Genomic DNA, 21,305 nt, shown 5'->3' with positions numbered 1-21,305 from the left:
CATTGAAGTCCAAAATATCTTCGTTTTCAGACTCTGTCTCTGCTGCTAATTCCAAAATCTCTTCCATTTCTGACTCTGTCTTATCATCAAAGTTCGCAATCTCGTTGATTTCGGACTGTTTCTCTTCAATGTGCTGTTTATTGAGAGCCTCCCGTTCACATTGCAGTATTTTGTTCTCATAGGCGAGGTGTTGGTTCCCCTGAGTCAGACGGGCCAGTTCTTCTGCTTCCTTCTTCTGCTGAGAGACAGCAGCCTCGTAGTCCCTCTGCAGTCCCTCCAAACCCAGGGTCTTCTCAGACAGCTCTTTCTCTTGGCTCTGGATCTTCTTTGAGGCTCTGGAGAAACAAGCCTCCTCCTTCTTAATGGCCTCCTCCAGTCTGCTGGAAGCTCCTCTGTCGCCCTGAAGCTTCTTCTCTTCAAAGTGCTGTTTATTGAGCGCCTCCAGTTCACTTTGCAGTCTTTTGTTCTTATAGGTGAGGTGTTGGTTCCCCTGAGTCAGACGGGCCAGTTCTTCTGCTTCCTTCTTCTGCTGAGAGACAGCAGCCTCGTTGTTCATCTGCAGTGAGCTGCTTTTTGTATGCTCCTCTGTGAGGTCTGAGGCACACTTATTCACTCTCTCCTGTAGTGAGGTAACAAGGCTGACCTTGGCTACAATGTCGCTTTGGAGATTCAGGACATTTGAGTGCAGGGATTCAATGTCTTTGCCTTTTTTCTGACTTTCCTCCTGCAACTCAGTGAGGCGGTCCTTTATTGCTGTAACTGAGGCAGTATTCAACACAATCAGCTCTGAGATTTTTCTTTGGTGCTGGCTGGAGGATGCATGATGATCTATCTGGAGCTTCTCAATCACCTTCTTGTCTTCTTCAAGCTCAGAAGTCATTATAGTGATTCTGTTTTTCAGCTTTGTTTCGCCACGCTGCAGCTCTTTTTGTGACTGTTTCAGAGCAGCGTTTATGAGCTTTATTCTATCACAAAGGGATTTATTTTCATCTTGCTCATACTTCAGAGCATTTGCAAGAGCGTATTTTTCTTTTTGCTCGTCCTTCAGGGCTGCTTTGTGCTGAGCTGTAGATGTTTTCTCCTTCATCAAAGCCTCTTCAAGAGCTGCTTTGGCTTTTCTCTCTTCATCCAGGGCTTCCTGAAGGCCAGATGATTTGTCATATCTCTCAGATCTTGCAGATGATTTGTCAGGTCTCTCAGATGATTTGTCAGATGTCTCAGATCTTTCAGAGTCCTCTGTCTGTGAAACATAAAAAAAAGTATTATTGTGTTGTCTATGTGCAGTGTTTTTTATTAAGAAAACAGAAGTGGAGTATTAGCTTTTTTACAGTTTTCATGAGTGTAATTGTAGACATGTGTGCCACTGAATTGAATTCTTACCTCAGCAAAGGAAGTGTAGCTGTAGTTTTCTCTGTGGCTGGAGATGGAGATCTGCTCCTTATTATATTCCTCCACCTCCTCAGCAAACTCCTGAATCTCCTCTTTGATTTCTTCCTCCACCTCCTCAACATACTCAAGAATCTCTTCGGTTTCTGACTGTCTTATCATCAAAGTTCGCAATCTCGTTTATTTCGGACTGTTTTTCATCATTAAAGTTCGCAATCTCGTTGATTTCAGACTGTTTCTCATCATTAAAGTCCAAAATCTCTTTGTTTTCAGACTCTGTCTCATCAAAGTTCGCAATCTCTTTGATTTCGGACTGTTTCTCATCATTAAAGTTCGCAATCTCGTTGATTTCAGACTGTTTCTCATCATTTAAGTTCGCAATCTCGTTGATTTCGGACTGTTTCTCATCATTCAAGCCCAAAATCTCTTCCATTTCTGAGTCTGTCTCATCTAGGTCAGACATTTCTTTAATTTCAGACTCTTCCTCATCATGAAGGTCCAATGAATCTTCGAAGTCTTCATCCACCGAGTACACAAACTCTTGATCCTCCTCACCTTCCAACTGTTTCTCATCATTAAAGTCCAAAATCTCTTCGTTTTCAGACTCTGTCTCATCAAAGTTCGCAATCTCGTTTATTTCAGACTGTTTCCCATCACTAAAGTCCAAAATCTCTTTGTTTTCAGACTCTGTCTCATCAAAGTTTGCAATCTCTTTGATTTCGGACTGTTTCTCATCATTAAAGTTCGCAATCTCGTTGATTTCAGACTGTTTCTCATCATTAAAGTTCGCAATCTCGTTGATTTCGGACTGTTTCTCATCATTCAAGCACAAAATCTCTTCCATTTCTGAGTCTGTCTCATCTAGGTCAGACATTTCTTTAATTTCAGACTCTTCCTCATCATGAAGGTCCAATGAATCTTCGAAGTCTTCATCCACCGAGTACACAAACTCTTGATCCTCCTCAACTTCCAACTGTTTCTCATCCTTAAAGTCCAAAATCTCTTCGTTTTCAGACTCTGTCTCATCAAAGTTCGCAATCTCGTTGGTTTCGGACTGTTTCTCATCATTCAAGTTCAAAATCTCTTTGTTTTCAGACTCTGTCTCATCAAAGTTCGCAATCTCGTTGATTTCAGACTGTTTCTCATCATTCAAGTCCAAAATCTCTTCGTTTTCAGACACTGTCTCTGATGCAAAATCCGAAATCTCTTCCATTTCTGACTCTGTCTCATCAAAGTTCGCAATCTCGTTGATTTCGGACTGTTTCTCATCATCAAAGTCCAAAATCTCTTCGTTTTCAGACTCTGTCTCATCAAAGTTCGCAATCTCGTTGATTTCGGACTGTTTCTCATAATTCAAGTCCAAAATCTCTTTGTTTTCAGACTCTGTCTCATCAAAGTTCGCAATCTCGTTGATTTCAGACTGCTTCTCATCATTCAAGTCCAAAATCTCTTTGTTTTCAGACTCTGTCTCATCAAAGTTCGCAATCTCGTTGATTTCAGACTGTTTCTCATCATTCAAGTCCAAAATCTCTTTGTTTTCAGACTCTGTCTCATCATCAAAGTTCGCAATCTCGTTGATTTCGGACTGTTTCTCATCATCAAAGTTCGCAATCTCGTTGATTTCGGACTGTTTCTCATCATCAAAGTTCAAAATATCTTCGTCTGATGCAAAGTCTGAAATCTCTTCCATTTCTGAGTCTGTCTCATCAAGGTCAGACATTTCTTTAATTTCGGACTCTTCCTCATCATGAAGGTCCAATGAATCTTCGAAGTCTTCATCCACCGAGTACACAAACTCTTGATCCTCCTCAACTTCCAACTGTGTGTGTGCGTTCTATTTCGTATATGGCTTCGCCCTCTAATGCTAATTTCACACCGGACGCGATGCGAATATTCGCTTCGCTCTAATCGCTCCTATCGCATCGCTCTAAACGCTGGAGTTTCAACGCGGTTGCCAGCTGTGTTTACTCGCATCATTCAAACAAGACGCGCTGGCTCGGGAGCTACAACTACAACAAAATGAACATATTTTACCGTGATTAAATTGTAATACACGTTTCTAAATGATGCCGAAGTAACAACATACTGATACCGGTCAGTAAAAACCATGAATCAATGCTTGACAAGTCTGCAGACAAGACGGCAGGCGAAACATCTTTTAAAATGCTTGTTTTCTGAATGAAGATCGGGTCGACCAGGCTAAGCTAACGTTGTATATGCTCATTCCACACTCATAACAATGGCCTACAGACATAAATAAACCAGCGACTGTATTCGCCATGGCACAGACAGTCTGTGGTTTGTACTTGTTTAACTTTTGTCCAGTTTCTGAACAGATATGAGGAGCTGTGAGCTCTGTGTGCTAACTGCTAACAGCTAACGGCTGATGTTGTGTGGTTGAACGTCAGTGACGGCAGGCTGAGATCCTCACCGCTGATTGGCTTCCGCGAGAACGCGTCACGTGAATTTGACGCTCGAGTTGAAAAAATTGAACTCTCGCGTTCAATCGTGTGATTCGCGCCGCGTCCACCGCTTCATGCGCAGCGTCGGAGCGAATTCGCATCTGTCCGCGTCTCTGCATTGACTTTACATGTAATCGCGCCGCCCCCAAACATTGCATCGCGTCCGGTGTGAACACAGCATAAGGCGTCTGCATTCGTCATATGAACAATCTGATCCACGGTGTAGCCGCCGCAGCTGGACGTGTGATGAAATATACATGGAAAATGCATATTCAAGTGGAAACAAAATGCAAAAAAGTATTACATTTATTGCGAGCTGTAGCTGGATGCAACTGGGGCGCAGACAAACAAGCATTAAAGGTAGGGTAGGTACGTTTGAGAAACCGGCTCGAGATACACATTTTGTTATATTCCATGGAATGCTCTTAACATCCCGATAGCAATGAATATCTTAAGTGCTTTGACAAAACAATCCATAAAAAAATGTAATCTGTGGAAGCCGTAGTACTGTAAAAAGCACGACCAACCATTTTAGCCGGCCCGGCTAAAATAACTGGATGGCCTACCTGCCTGTCAGCCTTCCATCTGTGCACAAACTTATCTCGTGTCCTCATTGGTCATGTGCGCGTTCGTGTGTGTTGGAGGAGGGGCTCTATAAGGAAGTGGCAGATTTTCTCCGGTTGTGTATTTTCAAATTCTAGCGATCTCGAGCCGGTTTTTCAAACTTACCTACCCTACCTTTAATAGACATTTACAGATTAATTATGAGGTCCACAATAGACTATGGTTGTATAGTGTATGGAGCAGCAGCAAAAACATCGCTTTTAAAAAATTGATAGACTACAATATAAAGCATTGCGTCTGTGTATTGGAGCGATAAAGTCATCCCCTATTAATGCAGTTCTGATAGAAGCAGGAGAGACACCTCTGGATATCAGAAGAGAGAAACTTGCTCTGTCATACTGGGTCAGGCTACAAGGAAGTGGAGAGGAAAATATCACAAACAGAATACTACAGGATTGCTGGGAATATACAAAGTTCCAGGGGCGTGGGTTTGGCTGCAAGTAAGGAGAGAACGAGGGCATATGGAGTGGAGACTGTAATGATAGGTGTTTATGCTTAGTTACAATGCATATATGTTACCACTAGGTAGCAGTATAACATCTATGGACATAGATGTTAGCAGAACAAGATGTGAAGGTACTGCATGTTGGCTAATAAAGTTGGCTAGTAAAGCTAGTCTAAAGATACAAGAAGATGTCTTATTTATAACCAATAAGTACATTACAGAGACCATAAAGTTTGCCAAAGCAAGCCCATTTAGCAGTGTTTTTTATGGATTGTTTTGTCAAAGCACTTAAGATATTCATTGCTATCGGGATGTTAAGAGCATTCCATGGAATATAACAAAATGTGTATCTCGAGCCGGTTTCTCAAACGTACCTACCCTACCTTTAATGCTTGTTTGTCTGCGCCCCAGTTGCATCCAGCTACAGCTCGCAATAAATGTAATACTTTTTTGCATTTTGTTTCCACTTGAATATGCATTTTCCATGTATATTTCATCACACGTCCAGCTGCGGCGGCTACACCGTGGATCAGATTGTTCTGGCTCAAAGAACTACACTGGCTGCATAGGACACACCTCTTTTTATTCCATTTTAATACTTTAAATATTTTATATTAATATTTTGATGGAAAAATTAGCTTATTTCTTCAATACCTTCCAGGTCATGTGACCTAATCACTCAAAACCAATGCTGGCTCAAAGAACTACACTGGCTGCGTAGGACACACCTCTTTTTATTCCATTTTAATACTCTAAATATTTTATATTAATATTTTGATGGAAAAATGAGCTTATTTCTTCAATACCTTCCAGGTCATGTGACCTAATCACTCAAAATCAATGCTGGGTCAAATAACTACACTGACTGCATAGGACACACCTCTTTTTATTCCATTTTAATACTTTAAATATTTTATATTAATATTTTGATGGAAGAATGAGCTTATTTCTTCAATACCTTCCAGGTCATGTGACCTAATCACTCAAAATCAATGCTGGGTCAAAGAACTACACTGGCTGCATAGGACACACCTCTTTTTATTCCATTTTAATACTTTAAATATTTTATATTAATATTTTGATGGAAAAATGAGCTTATTTCTTCAATACCTTCCAGGTCATGTGACCTAATCACTCAAAACCAATGCTGGCTCAAAGAACTACACTGGCTGCGTTGGACACCTCTTTTTATTCCATTTTAATACTCTAAATATTTTATATTAATATTTTTATGGAAAAATGAGCTTATTTCTTCAATACCTTCCAGGTCATGTGACCTAATCACTCAAAATCAATGCTGGGTCAAAGAACTACACTGGCTGCGTAGGACACACCTCTTTTTATTCCATTTTAATACTTTAAATATTTTATATTAATATTTTGATGGAAGAATGAGCTTATTTCTTCAATACCTTCCAGGTCATGTGACCTAATCACTCAAAATCAATGCTGGGTCAAAGAACTACACTGGCTGCGTAGGACACACCTCTTTTTATTGCATTTTAATACTTTAAATATTTTATATTAATATTTTGATGGAAGAATGAGCTTATTTCTTCAATAACTTCCAGGTCATGTGACCTAATCACTCAAAATCAATGCTGGGTCAAAGAACTACACTGGCTGCATAGGACACACCTCTTTTTATTCCATTTTAATACTTTAAATATTTTATATTAATATTTTGATGGAAAAATGAGCTTATTTCTTCAATACCTTCCAGGTCATGTGACCTAATCACTCAAAATCAATGCTGGGTCAAATAACTACACTTGCTGCCAGGATAACAACCTCCATCTCAACGTCAGCAAAACCAAAGAGCTGATTGTGGACTACATGAAGCAGCAGAGAGAGGGTCACGCCCCCATCGCCATCAATGGGACTACGGTGGAGAGAGTCAGCAGCTTCAGGTTCCTTGGGGTCCACATCACTGAGGACCTGACATGACTCTTCACACTACCACCATCACCAAAAAAGCTCGACAGCGACTCTTCTTCCTCCGCAGGCTGAGGAGGTTCAACATGGACTCCAGGATACTCTGCAACTTCTACAGGTGCACCATAGAGAGAATCCTGACCTTCTACAGGTGCACCTTATGGCGGATTTCCACTACACGGTCGGCCTCGGCCACACTCGGTATGGCTCGGTACGGCTTGGCCGCGTTGGGCCGACTCACTTCATGCTGCGCTTCCATTACAGTTTAGGAACTGGGGTAGTTACTATAGTAACGCAGTGTAGGCGGAGCCGTGACATCATCTTCAATGAGAACTCCAGAAACACAACACAGCCCTTAGCTGTTAGCACTCAGAGCTCACAGCTCCTTATATATGTTCAGAAACTCGACAAAAGTTAAACAAGTACACACCACTGCCTGCCTGTGTCATGGTGAATACAGTCGCTGCTTTATTTATGTCTGTATAGGCCGTAGTTGTGAGTGTGGACGGTCGGAGCATATACTGCGTTAGCTTAGCCAATCTCCATCTAGAAAAACAGGCATTTTAAAAGGTTTTTCGCCTGCCGTCTGTCTGCAGACTTGACAAAGCATTAATTCATGGTTTTTACTAACCGGTATCAGTATGTTGTTACTTCGGCATCATTTTGAAACGTGTATTACAATTAAATCACGGTCAAATATGTCCATCTTGTTGTAGTTGTAGCCCCCTTGCCAGCGCTCCTCTCTCTAGTTTAGCATACTCAGCCCGACTCAGCCCTGTTTGTTGGCCTCGATAGAACCACAATTTTCTCGGGCCAGAAAAGACGTGAAAAAGTGGCCGGGCCGGAACTAGGCCTAGTGGAAGCGCAACCAAAAACGGGAACGGCACGACACGGCACGCTTAAAGCGAGCTCCGCGCTGTAGTGGAACTGCGCCAATAGAGAGCATCCTGACTGGCTGCTTCACGGCCTGGTACGGCAGCTGCACTGCCCTCAATCGTAAGGCCTTACAGAGGGGGGTGAAAACTGCACAGAACATCACCAGGACGGAGCTGCCATCCATGGAGGACCTTTACTCCCAGCGGCTCAGGAAGAAAGCCCTCAGGATTATTAAAGACCCCCATCACCCCAGCCACAAACTGTTCTGTCTGCTGCCGTCTGGCAGGCGTGACCGCAGCATCCGGACTAAAACCACCAGACTCAGGGACAGTTTCATACCACAGTCAATAAGACTGCTAAACAACTGAACTTTTGAAACAACATCTGTTAAACACCTGAACTGTTGAAACAACATCCATAACATTCATCTGCTACTTAGTAATTATTTCTCTATTTCTCTAATATATCATTCCAATAGACCGGCTGGTCCTGTGGCTCGTCTTTTTTTTGTAACTAGCTGATGCTCAATCTAATCCTGTTCTTCAAAGTCACTGTCAGACTCAGAATTCTCAGAAATGTGATCCTCACATTCTGAAACACCTTCCTCTTCCTCTACATCATCATCAAATGGTTCTCTCTCTTCCAAAATCATTTGCAAGGCTCTCTGAGCAGAGAATCATTTGGCCATCTTGATCAGTTGTGATCTCACACACACACACACACACACACACCACACACACACACACACACACACACACACACACACACACACACACACACACACACACACACACACACACACACACACACACACACACACACACACACACACACACACACACACACACACACACACACACACACACACACACACACACACACACACACACACACACACACACACACACACACACACACACACACACACACACACACACACACACACACCTCCTTCATAATGCGCCTTCTCCTCGTTTTCCCAGCATTCACTGGATTATCCGTAAATCATACAAACAAAACCAAAACGTTGATTTATCTGTTTTCCCGTTTTGGTTTAAAAACTGAATAACGTCGGTTTTTTGGTTTTCCGAAAAACCAAAAAACAACACCGGTTCTTTTTTAAACTTTGTTAATATGTTTTGGATGCATATTGTTCTAGTATTTGTTCAGGCTGTTAGATACAATTAGCCTCTGTTGCTACCTGCTGGTGGTGAGTAAATATTAAAATCAGTTAAAATTGACAACCGGTCCGCGAATTTTTTTTAATGTATCTACCGGTCCTTGGCACAATAAAGGTTGGAAACCCCTGGTTTAAACCATCCCATGACCTGGGTTGGTTTAAACACTGGTGTTAAAAGGGGCCCTATTATGCTAAAGTTCAGGATTCATAATTGTATTCTGTGTCTCTACTGCAGTGTTTCTCAAAGTGGGGGGTGCAGTGGCATGACAGGGGGGGCGCAAGAGACCAGGAGGAACAATTGTTATGACAAAAAAAAAAAATCATAATTTGAAAAAAAAATTATTCGAAAATAATATGCTACAGCAGGGGTTCTCAAACTTTTTGTTTATGCGGACCACTATTTATTATCAAGGACTTTCGCGGACCACCTCATATGCAAACCGTAAAAATAAGTACATATATAAACGTAGTGTAACGGACTGGTTATAATGTTGATGTTTGATGTGTTTGTTGTTCAGAGTTTGTTTGCATTTTACAGAGTGTCAGTGAACGTGCCACTGTTTTGATGGACGGTTCTTGTGACCTGTAGCTGTGGGTTTGGGTGGGAGAGTGTTGTCTGGTTGGTTGGGGCTGGAAGAGGGAGGTTCCTGGAGGGGGAGACGCGGGAAGCGAGAGACGCGGGAAGCGAGAGAAGAGCTAGGGGATATATGTGACGGAGAGTGAGGATATACGACAGAGTTAGTGGATTGTTTGGCGTGGTTATGGCCAACAGTAACCTGTGATCTGTATAATAAACTCCCGGATAAAGGACAAACCAAGCCTCCCTGTGTTCCTGTAGCGAGACGCTACATTTGGTGTCAGAAGTAAAAGTTCAACTCCGGATTAACGACAGCTAACTAGCGGCGTGCTACAGTGATTGCTGCCATACAGCCTACAGTTTCCATCTCGGGGAGAACATGTCGCTGTGGGACTACTCTAAAATTAAACGGGAGGAGGAAGCTGACGAGCGGCAACACTTCGGTGCTACTGAGGGTCGGGGAAGGGGAATGACTATGAGAATGGCCGCTGAGGCTGGCTTTGACCGCCCCGGCTACTTCCCCGATAGAGACGCCACACGCGGGAAAACAGAGACAAAGAGGGCAGGCACGAGTCAACACACTGAGCAGCACAGAGAAGCCCTCCCCTCATCTATGAAAACACCCAGGTATGATGGCAAAGCTAACTGGGAAGCATTCCAGGCACAATTTGAATTGCTAGCCAAGGCTGGCAGGTGGTCTGCTGAAGAAAAGGCCCTCCAGCTCGCAATGTGCCTTACTGGGGATGCTTTAACCAGCCTGCTGCTACTTAACCCTGATGATAGGAGTGACTATGATGCTTTGGTGGGAGCTTTAAAGAGGCGCTTTGGACTATGCTCTGCAGCTAGCCTGCTCCGCTCTGAACTGTGTAGCCGCAAGCGACGGCCTGGGGAGCCGCTGAGGGAGCTCGCCAACGACATTAAGGGGCTGGTTCACTGCACCTATACTCACATGCCTCCTGTTATCCAGAGTGAGTTAGCCCGGGACTACTTCCTCCAGGGCCTACTACCAGCCGACCTGCGTACACAGACTTTGCTCGCCCACCCCAAGTCTCTACAGGAGGCTTTGGAGCTAGCCACAGAGAGAGAGATGCTATATACTGCTTCATGGAGTGCAGATGACCACACACCGAAGGTGAGCGCCGCATGCGGTATTGAGCTGAATACAGCAGAGCCGGCCTGGGTGGAAAAATTGACACAGCTTGTGCGTGCCACCACACTGAGACAGGAGGAGTCTCAGAGACCCCGCCAGAGGATCTGCTGGGGGTGTGGACAGCCTGGCCATCTGGTTCGAGATTGCCCTCGCAGCACAGCTAACCAGGGAAACGGGGCCGGGTCTGCATAACCGGGACAATGCGGACCCCTGATGATGTGTCCCGTCCCTCTTCAAATGAGGAAACGTCGCAGCGCATTAACCAAGTAGAAGTGTTACAACCAACAGAAGAGGCTGACGGCCAGCCGGAGCGAATCATCAGGCTGGGCCGAACCTGGGTTGAGGACTGCTGGTATGCCCCAGTGACTATTGCGGGAACAGACTGTTTTGCGCTGGTCGACACAGGTTCTTCAGCAACCCTTGTGAAGCCTGAAACAGTGAGAAATAAAACAACTATTTGCCCCACCATAGTGAAATTACAGACAGTTACCGGGGAACGATGTCCGATGGTGGGAGAGACAATTGTGACAATGGGGGTGGGAAAGAAGTCTGTTCGCTGCCCAGTGTGGGTCGCAGACCTGGAAGATTGCATCCTGGGGCTGGATGTTCTTGGGACATTAGACTGTGTCATTGACACAAAGAGGGGTACACTCACTTTTCCAGATGGACAGGTCGTTCAGATGTGTAGGCGGCCACCCCAGACAGGCTGTCGTGTGACCCACACCATTATAACACAGACAACCGAGACAGTGACCGACGCCGTTGCTTGTTGCGACTCCCAGATGACGGCACCTGCACAAACCCCAACCCTGCCGACCCTGGACCCTTGTCTTCACCCAGTCATTGCTGCAGAACCTGTCGCCGATGAGAGAGTTTCGGCAGTGACAGAGGTCTGGCAGAGAAACTCTGATGGACTAACTCCCAATGAGCAGAACCTGCTGCTGCAGCTCTTGCTGGAATTCAAAGACTGTTTTTCACTGTCTGAGACCGATATTGGCCGGACAGATCTCATCGAACACAACATCGACACTGGAGATGCACAGCCCATTAGAATGAGACCACGACGCCTCCCTCTGGCCAGACAAGCTGCAGCGGATAAAGCACTGGGGGAGATGCAACGGGCTGGACTCATCGAACCCTCCAACAGCCCCTGGGCCGCTCCAGTAGTCATGGTTCCTAAGAAAAAGAAGGAGGACTTTCGGTTCTGCGTAGACTTCAGACCGCTCAATAAAGTGACCAAGAAGGACCTGTACCCACTTCCTCGCATCGATGAGGCACTCGATACAGTGGCAGGGTCTTCCTGGTTCTCCTCCCTGGATCTACGCAGCGGATATTGGCAGGTCCCCCTTTGCCCTGAGGCCAGACAGAAGACAGCCTTCATCACCAACGGGGGTTTATGGCAGTTTAAAGTTCTTCCATTCGGCCTCTGTAATGCCCCTGCCATGTTTGAGAGGCTTATGGACCAGGTACTGGCAGACATCCCCTGCCATGAGTGTGTTGTTTACCTGGACGACATCCTCGTCCATGGGAAATCCTTCGAATCAGCTCTCGGGGCCCTCAAACGTGTGCTGGTGAGAGTGGCTGGAGCAGGACTGAAATTGCACCCCCAGAAGTGCTGTTTTGTGAAGCGTGAGGTGACTTTTCTCGGTCACAGGCTAACGGAGGGCGGCGTCGGCACCATGGGAGAGAAGGTGCAGGCTGTGAAGGACTGGCCCACCCCCAGCTCTGTGCAGGACCTGAAGAGCTTCCTGGGCCTGTCTTCCTACTACAGGAGGTTTGTGAAAGGGTTCTCCTGCATAGCTACGCCGCTGTTCCGCCTGTTACAGAAAGGAGAGGTGTTTTCATGGACAGTGGAGTGTCAAGCAGCATTTGCTTTACTACAGGAAGCCCTAGTGGAGGCACCGATCCTCTTTCCCCCTGACCCCACCCTTCCCTTCATCCTCGACACCGATGCCAGCAACAGTGGAGCAGGAGCCGTGCTGGCCCAGGTGACACCAGAAGGAGAGAGAGTAGTGGCCTACTATAGCAGAACATTTAACAAAGCTGAACGCCGCTACTGTGTCACCAGACGGGAACTGCTTGCTGTGGTCAGCGCCATCCGGCACTTCAGGTACTACCTAGGGGGCCTCCACTTCACAGTCCGGACTGATCACTCTGCCTTACAGTGGCTCATGTCCTTCAAAGAACCAGAAGGTCAGCTGGCACGCTGGATTGAAGAGTTACAAGCATATGACTTCACCATAATTCACAGACCTGGCGTGCAGCACGGCAACGCTGATGCACTCTCCCGCCGCCCCTGCTACAGTGATGACTGCCGCTACTGCGTGAAGAGAGAGACACAGGAGAGGGAATGTCTACAGGCTGAGGTGATATGTGCAGCTGTGGGACCAGTCGGGGCATCAACTGACCATGGACTTTTAGCTGTAGATGCTGCCGAATGGAGGAAGAATCAGGAGGGGGATGTCGACATCAGGCCGGTGACCGCTTGGGTGGCTGCACAACACAAACCCCGGTGGGAACAGATCTCTGAGTTTTCTCGTGCCACAAAAGGGCTATGGTCAATGTTCGAAGCCCTGCGGCTGTGTGATGGAGTGCTGCAGAGGGGGTGGAAGGAACCGGCTACAGGAGAGACACGGTGGCAGGTGGTGGTGCCGAGGACCCTGCGGGAGACGGTACTTCGGTCAGTGCATGGAACTCCAGGATCTGGTCACTTTGGGGTCTCTAAGACTCTCCGCCGCCTGCGACAGAGATTCTACTGGGGCCAACACAGACGAGACGTGGAAGATTACTGTCGCCGCTGCGACAGCTGCACTGCACGTAAGGGCCCTACCGACAGATCTCATGCCCAGCTCCAGCAATTTCCGGTAGGGTGCACAATGGAGAGGATCGGGATCGACGTTCTTGGGCCGTTTCCCCGCACAGAAAAAGGGAACCGCTACATCCTCACAGCCATGGACTACTTCACTAAGTGGCCTGAGGCATACAGCCTACCAAATCAAGAGGCAGAGACTATTGTGGATGCTTTGGTGGAGGGAATGTTTAGCAGATTCGGGGCGCCTGAAGTCATACACACAGACCAGGGCCGGAACTTTGAGTCCCGAGTGTTTAAGGCTATGTGCGAAAAACTGGGGTCCCATAAGACCCGCACCACACCCCTTCACCCACAGAGCGACGGCCTCGTAGAAAGGTTCAACCGCACACTGGCTCAACAGCTTGCCATAGTGACGGCGAAACACCAAAGAGACTGGGACGCCCATGTCCCCCTCGTGCTGATGGCGTACCGGTCTGCGGCCCAAGATTCCACTTCCTGCTCCCCTGCCCTCCTCATGTTAGGAAGGGAGATGCGCACGCCAGGCGAGATGATGATGGGCTTACCCCCCCGACGCTCCTGTGGACCCCCCAGGGTTCGAATATGCCAGGAAACTCCAGGAACGGTTACAGTCTGCTCACGACTTTGCCAGGCGCCAGCTACAGAGTGCAGGGGCGAGGCAGAAGAGGAACTACGATGTGCATGCTAGAGGACGGCATTTCAGTGCTAGCGAGTTGGTCTGGGTGTATAACCCACAGAGGAAGAAGGGAAGATGCCCAAAGCTGGACAGCAACTGGGAAGGGCCCTGCAGGGTTCTGGAGAGACTGAGTGAGGTCGTCTACAGGGTCCAACTGCAGAGGAGAGGGAGAATAGTTGCTCTTCACCGGGACAGGTTGGCACCCTATCGGGGTACAGCGACACCACTAGGATCAGTTGGTGAGACACAGCGGGCTAGGGACACTATTCTTTCTTCTTCCCAAACCCCCTCCCATGACCCAGCGACCTTGCCTGGTTCCCCACAACCTGGACTTTTTTTCCCTTGCCCTACTCTGAGCCCCACGGTGGGCCTGTTTCCCCCTGCCGCAGACCAGGCACGGCCGCAGAGAAATCGCAGACCCCCTAACCACCTGAGAGACTTTGTTTATTCCCTCGAGGACGAGGGACTTTGAGGAGGGGGGAAAGTGTAACGGACTGGTTATAATGTTGATGTTTGATGTGTTTGTTGTTCAGAGTTTGTTTGCATTTTACAGAGTGTCAGTGAACGTGCCACTGTTTTGATGGACGGTTCTTGTGACCTGTAGCTGTGGGTTTGGGTGGGAGAGTGTTGTCTGGTTGGTTGGGGCTGGAAGAGGGAGGTTCCTGGAGGGGGAGACGCGGGAAGCGAGAGAAGAGCTAGGGGATATATGTGACGGAGAGTGAGGATATACGACAGAGTTAGTGGATTGTTTGGCGTGGTTATGGCCAACAGTAACCTGTGATCTGTATAATAAACTCCCGGATAAAGGACAAACCAAGCCTCCCTGTGTTCCTGTAGCGAGACGCTACAGTAGTGTTAAAACGCCGATATCTTTTTATAGTTAATTATAGACAATCAAAAGTAAATTGAAGCCTATCTGATGCTTTTGTGACCGGTGTCTGTCTGCGTTGTGTATGTTTCTCAAAGAGGACGGCTGACGGTATTTTAATTAGGTCATCCCAAACAATGCCACAATTGCGCACGCGCGCAGTGCACTCACAAAACGGGCAGACAGGTCTACAAAAAACTACCGGTATACTTAGTCCTACTTTAGTTACTGTACTGCAAAAAGCAGACGGCGATGCGCTCAACACACACAGACTCAAAACCATGGACACACAGGCATATAAGTAACATAAACAATGTAAAGGCTTGAGCTACAGTATTGCAACTAAGCAGACAGCGCTATTCTATTTAAATCTCAAAACAAACAAACAAAATTCCCAAAGTTGTCCTGAAATTAACTTATTAAATAAACGAAACGAAAAATATAGCCTACTCAGGGGTGGATCTAGAAAAATATTCATGTGGTGGCAAGAGGGTGGCAGGAGATTTTGAGGGGTGGTATCCCCTGGCAGAAGTATATTTAATCGCAGTCATATCAATCAATGTTAACTTGGAAAGCCAAAATATTGATATTTTAACTGAATAACATTATGTGAAATTATTATGGCACATCAGTAAAGCCTTAAATAGAAATATATAAGATGGCAGACATAATTGAATGCATTTTAACTGAACAATAACTGAATTAGTTTGTTTCACTCTTAGACCAGGGGTACCAAATCTATGCAGACTGCTGCAATAAGTACATTAATTAACTGTCTCATCGATGTTTGTCTGAATTAATATGATAATATTAACAATCATATTATTCCTATCAGCTATCAATCACTGTTATGATGCGGCGATTACCATTCTGTTCAGCAAAACACCTCACAAACTGATTAAGATCCAAGCTTTAGTGCGTTTTGATTCAATGCTGAGTACAGCCAAACTTGACAGTCTCTTCTCTGTCATTGTAGACTGCAAATACCTCGTTCCTTCCGTCTACACAGTACTTGGGTCCGGATGCTTCTCGTTTTGTGCCGTCCCGTTCAAATGAAATCGCCGCCAATCATATTTCAACGCTCGCGCCAGGGCCGGGGGAGGGGTTACAAGGCTCGTGTCTTGTGGTGCATTCACTTGCACTCGGACATTAGAGATTTTCTCTCATAAATGTCCGATGACCCCAATGACCACTACCCCACTGCCTGATATAATTAGAAAGCTAGGAATCTCCTCTTTCCAACAGTGTATACAACTCAAAATGTGTCTTCGGGTCAATGCGACTGATTTCGATAGAGCAAGTAACATATGAGGTGGTCCCCGAAAATCCTTGATAATAAAAAGTGGATTTTATTTAGCTTTTTTCCACGGACCACCTGCAGTACCCTGCGGACCACAGTTTGAGAACAGCTGTGCTACAGTACAAGTATGTCTGGGTCTCTGGGTGTTTCTCAATCGCGAGTAAAGCTGCTTCAGAGCCACTATTTCAAGCATACTACGTCATCGAGTGCTGCCGAAGTACTGTTCCAATCTCCAGTATACTTGGAAATCTACCGAGCCCGGCGTACTCCGTTTGGAGGAATATCGAGTCTGCACATGAGTAGACTTCGCGGTCTTAAAATCCCCACAATGCTTTGCGCACGGACCAATTTCCCCAAATCTGTGGCGGAAGATGTAAGGCGGGGCCTCTCATATGACGCACACCTGCACACTTGCTAGCGTGTTCCACACTTCGTTTTCCGAATGCCAGGAAGTATTCTTGACTCGCTTCTGAAGCAAGATGCTCGGCAGACATGTGCTACCAAGCAAGCGTACTCGCGATTGAGAAACACCCTCTGTGTTTCATTCAAGCTCGGCTCTGTGTGTGTGTGTGTGGAACGAGCCATTTTGTGTGCGTGCGCGAGCGAGAGAGAGAGAGAGCGCACCGGTATCGGAGATCGTTGTTGTTAGCTTCTGGTGCTAGCGAGCTAACGGATATAAGGAGGTTTTTCAACAACAACGTGGAGGAGAGTCCTAACTTTAGTCTAAGTTATCTCAGTGGGTCTCAAACGGTTTGGTCACGATTAATGTAAACAATTATTTCCGAGTCACACCTTTTATATGATCATTATAGGTATACAAAACTAAGAGAATAAATGAAAAACAGGTATGAAATACTATATGACAGTAAAACAAGAATAAAGTTTAGCACTTTACCCCTGCTTACACCTTTATGCCGTGAGCTCAGTGGCGGCCGGTCCATAGGGGCGCTAGGGGCGCCGCCCCACCTCTTCCCATATTGAAAAAAAAAATAAAAATAAATAAATAAAATTAAAAAAAAAAAAAAAAAATATGTTTAAAAAAAAATATATATTTTTATTTTTATTTTTAATGAACAAGGTAAATATTATATAATTGGTATCAGTAAAATGTATAATCTACAATAAAATCTCGTTTAAAATTGTGTTACGATGTCTAAAGTTACTGATAAGTCACATGTTTCCTGCCTGGCCTTGCCCATGCACCTTCTCTCGTCTGGGCGCTAAGAGAGGAGCCTTCAACCAGTGCAGCAGCAGCCACTAGCAGCTGACTGTTGCTATCCGTAACGTGTAAACTATGCCCGCGAAAATATAATTTCAGCCAATCAGCGTCGTCAAAGATGACGGTCACCGGGCGCCAATGTCAGCGCCCAGTGCAGTCTGTGAGTAGTTTGGACAGTGACTCGTATCCGGTTGACGCAGTAGTTGATGAGGATGGCTTCGTGTGCAGGTGGAGTCTCCGGACCTCGGTCCCCGCCTAATTCTGTTCAAGAGCTAATCTCCAATCCTTTCGAAAGGAGAAGTTTGGCAGATAAATTGTTGCTTAAAGACCTTGGACCGGACCAACCCGATTTGAATATATCGCAGCAATCTCGTGAAAAAGACAAAACGTATACACGAGGCTTCGCAAGTAGCTGGTACACAAAAAAGGCTTGGCTAGCTGGATGCAAACAGGTAAATGCTGTCTTTTGTTTCCCATGCTTGGATATCACTTTATATGTAGAGAGGAGGTTTCCCATGGTTGTTAGAAGTTTATTAATAAGTGGGCATTTATCACAGAAGTGATTGTTCTGTCTCCACGTTTGTTGCATTGTCTGTGATGTATTTTCCAACGGTTATAGCTCCTGTTCTGTCCCAGCAACACTACACGGTTTGCAGCTCCACCACATTTTTGGTTTATCTTCGGTGTCGCTTAAAATCTGCTTCCCATCGGACTAAAACCTCCACGTAATCTGAAGACAGATACTTGAAGTTATTTAAACCTTTTGCAAACTTTATGTTCTTTCTTGCTCTAGCCTTGCCAGTTACATTGTACATAACACATATATTATCATTATGCTAAGTGGTTGTTCGTGTTAGACGATGTAGCTTTTTCATTTCTGAGTTATTGCTATATGTAAATAAGCCTGTTTGTAAATAATCCTCAGAGAAACAAAGAAAAAACACAATTTATGACATTTTGTGCTGTGGTTATTTTTTTTAAATTGCATTTATTCACAGTTCAGTTTGAAATGCTGTAGTGACTTGTATTGAACCACTTAAATATTTATAATTAATGCTACTGTAAAGATGCTATTAATTTTATATCTCACATGCAGTTCACTGTAAAGCTACTTGGTGAAGGTGTTGGTTCATAAAACATGAACAGTTTTAAGAAAGAAAAAAACAGACCAGTTCTGAGAACACAAATTCCTGGTAAAGTAGTAGATGTTCAGGTTGATAAATAATATTTTCCACACTGAAGATTATGGAGGTATTGATCAGTCTTCTCATATTTTTAAGCCTCGATTTCTCCTTTCCCCCCCCCTCTAACATCACCAGAAGTCATCATTTAAGGGGTCATTTCTCGAAAAAAAATTCCGGGGGGAAACCCCCCGGACCCCCCGGGTAGGTCACTTACGGTACGTCAAGAGCCCCACCAAAAAAAAAGACCACCGGCCGCCACTGCGTGAGCTGATTATCGAGCCTTCATTGTCCCTCTCTGAACAGTTTTAAAGGTCAACTCAAAGAATGGTTGAGAAACAAACAGACGTGTAATCACCGCTAAATGCTCTTTAACACAGGGGTATCTCCTCTTGCACTTGATGTAGCTCTTTTATCTTCTCCTGCACTTTATATGTCGTAGCTGCTACATTGTACTGCCATGTGGTAAATACTTGTATATGCTGCTCATGCTCTTTCTGCATATCATGTATTATGTTTGCTATGTATATAAATGTCATGTTCTTAAATGTTGTATGTGAGGGACTACGGATGGAAAATAGCTCAAAGCTAAAATCCAGCATGTTTACGTTTTAAAGCATTATTTGTTTTAAATGTTCATCAATATGCATTGTCCCTCTTCAAATAAACGATTAAATGAAATAAATGTAACCTGTACACTGTCAGCATCTGTGTGACCAACACACACCTCATCATATCTTTGGAAACAGTAACAGCGATGAAAACATTATGATGTCTATAAAAATTGGAGAAAAAGAACATTGATTTACTCTTCTAGCTCTGGCCCTCTGGAGCTCCAACAGAGACCTAATGTGACCCGGACCACTACTGATGACCCAAAACCATTTCATCAGCCTGTCTTTCACTGAAGCACATTAGAGGCCCTTACCAGTGCCCTGCACAAGACTGTGTACACATTACATTTCTCTTTTGGTGTTAGATTTAAAATACATATCAAGTCATGAACCTATTAGGAACTTTAACCTCAATTTGTGAATCAAATTCCTTGAACCTTCTTGTTCAGTGGTTCCCAGCGTTGACTAAATATTTTCATGAGACGGTTCAAATACTTCAATAGAAGAGCAAACATACATATATATATATATATATATATATATATACTATATATACTGTATATATATATATATATATATATATATATACTGTATATATATATATATATATATATATATATATATATATATACTGTATATATGTTATGTATACTCACAGCTGATTGACAAACACACAGAGAGCTGTTGTGAGGAGCTGTTCTCCTGCCATGCACAGATATTGATCCTCTTCTACACTTCAACGAAACAAGAAGTGATTCGTTTCAGATCATTGAAACAAGCTGCTCACCTGTTGATCAGAACACCCCTGCTGATGACATGGTACACTCCACTGAGATATTAATACACAGCCCTGATGTGTAGCTCTCCGTCATGTTGCTGCAGTGCAGAGCAGATACTGTGTGACTGTGTGTGTAGCTAAGGTTACCTGTGTGTCTCTGAGCATGCTCAGTAGAGCCGGCTGTCACCTGAGATGCACAGGTGCTGTTTGAAATGAGCCGTTCACTTTGCTCCTTCCCATGTCATCTTCCTAAATGTCAATGGTGGAAGTATTTGAGTGAAACAGGATTGATTGGAAGAATTTAAAACAACGTAAATACAGTGGTATAATTCCACAAGTGGTGATAGGATGATATGGTGATACACAGTCTTGTACAGTAGGTGGCGGTATGCACCTTAAAGTTGTTTGCAATCCGCCAAAAACCGAGAGAAGAAGAAGAAGAAGAAGAAGAAGAACCTGGATCGAGGTGGCGTCTCGTCGCTACGGTTCTATCTCTCTGTGTTCCTGAGAAGGTGTGTGTGAGCTCCAGCACTACTGATCCATCATCTGTGTGTTTGGATAAACCTCTGAATGGACTGTGTGCTCTTTTTTTTGGAGCGTTTACCTCGGACTATAGGAGCTAGCTTAGCATGCTAGCTGGAAACACGTGAGCAACACTAGTCAGATTGAGAGTTTGATGGAGAGAGAAACGGTGTGTTTAACGGACTTTGCAGGAAAAGGTGATCTAGTAAACATGAGTAAAGTCCAAATGCTGCTGTCGTTGAAGAAGCAGCGACTCACTGCTGCTGCTGAGGAGATATTTGCTCTGTTTGAAAAAACGATAGCCGAGTACGAGGAGGAGCTGTCTCTTTCCAAAGAGGAGAACAAGAGACTCCAGAAACTACTGGACGCTGTTTTACAGCCTCAGCTTCGGATACACAGAGCAGGTCTGTTCCCTTTACCCTTAATTAACACTTTACACTCTTCAGTAGCACCTTATTACCACATTAATAACACTTTAGACCCTTTATCAGCACTTGCTGCAGGTAGTAGATCCTGAAGTAAAAGTACAAACACCACACTGTGAAAATACTCCTTTACAAGTTAAAGTACTGCATTCATATCTTATTGTTACGCACCTTCCGCCCGGTACCGGGCGGATAAACACGTCATTTGCAGGAAACAACGTCTAAGGAATCTTAATATTGAATAAAACTATGAATGT

The sequence above is a fragment of the Trematomus bernacchii genome, unplaced genomic scaffold (genome assembly GCF_902827165.1).
Source record: "Trematomus bernacchii unplaced genomic scaffold, fTreBer1.1, whole genome shotgun sequence".
Taxonomy (NCBI): Eukaryota; Metazoa; Chordata; class Actinopteri; order Perciformes; family Nototheniidae; genus Trematomus; species Trematomus bernacchii.
Note: the sequence above shows the minus strand (reverse complement) of the source record.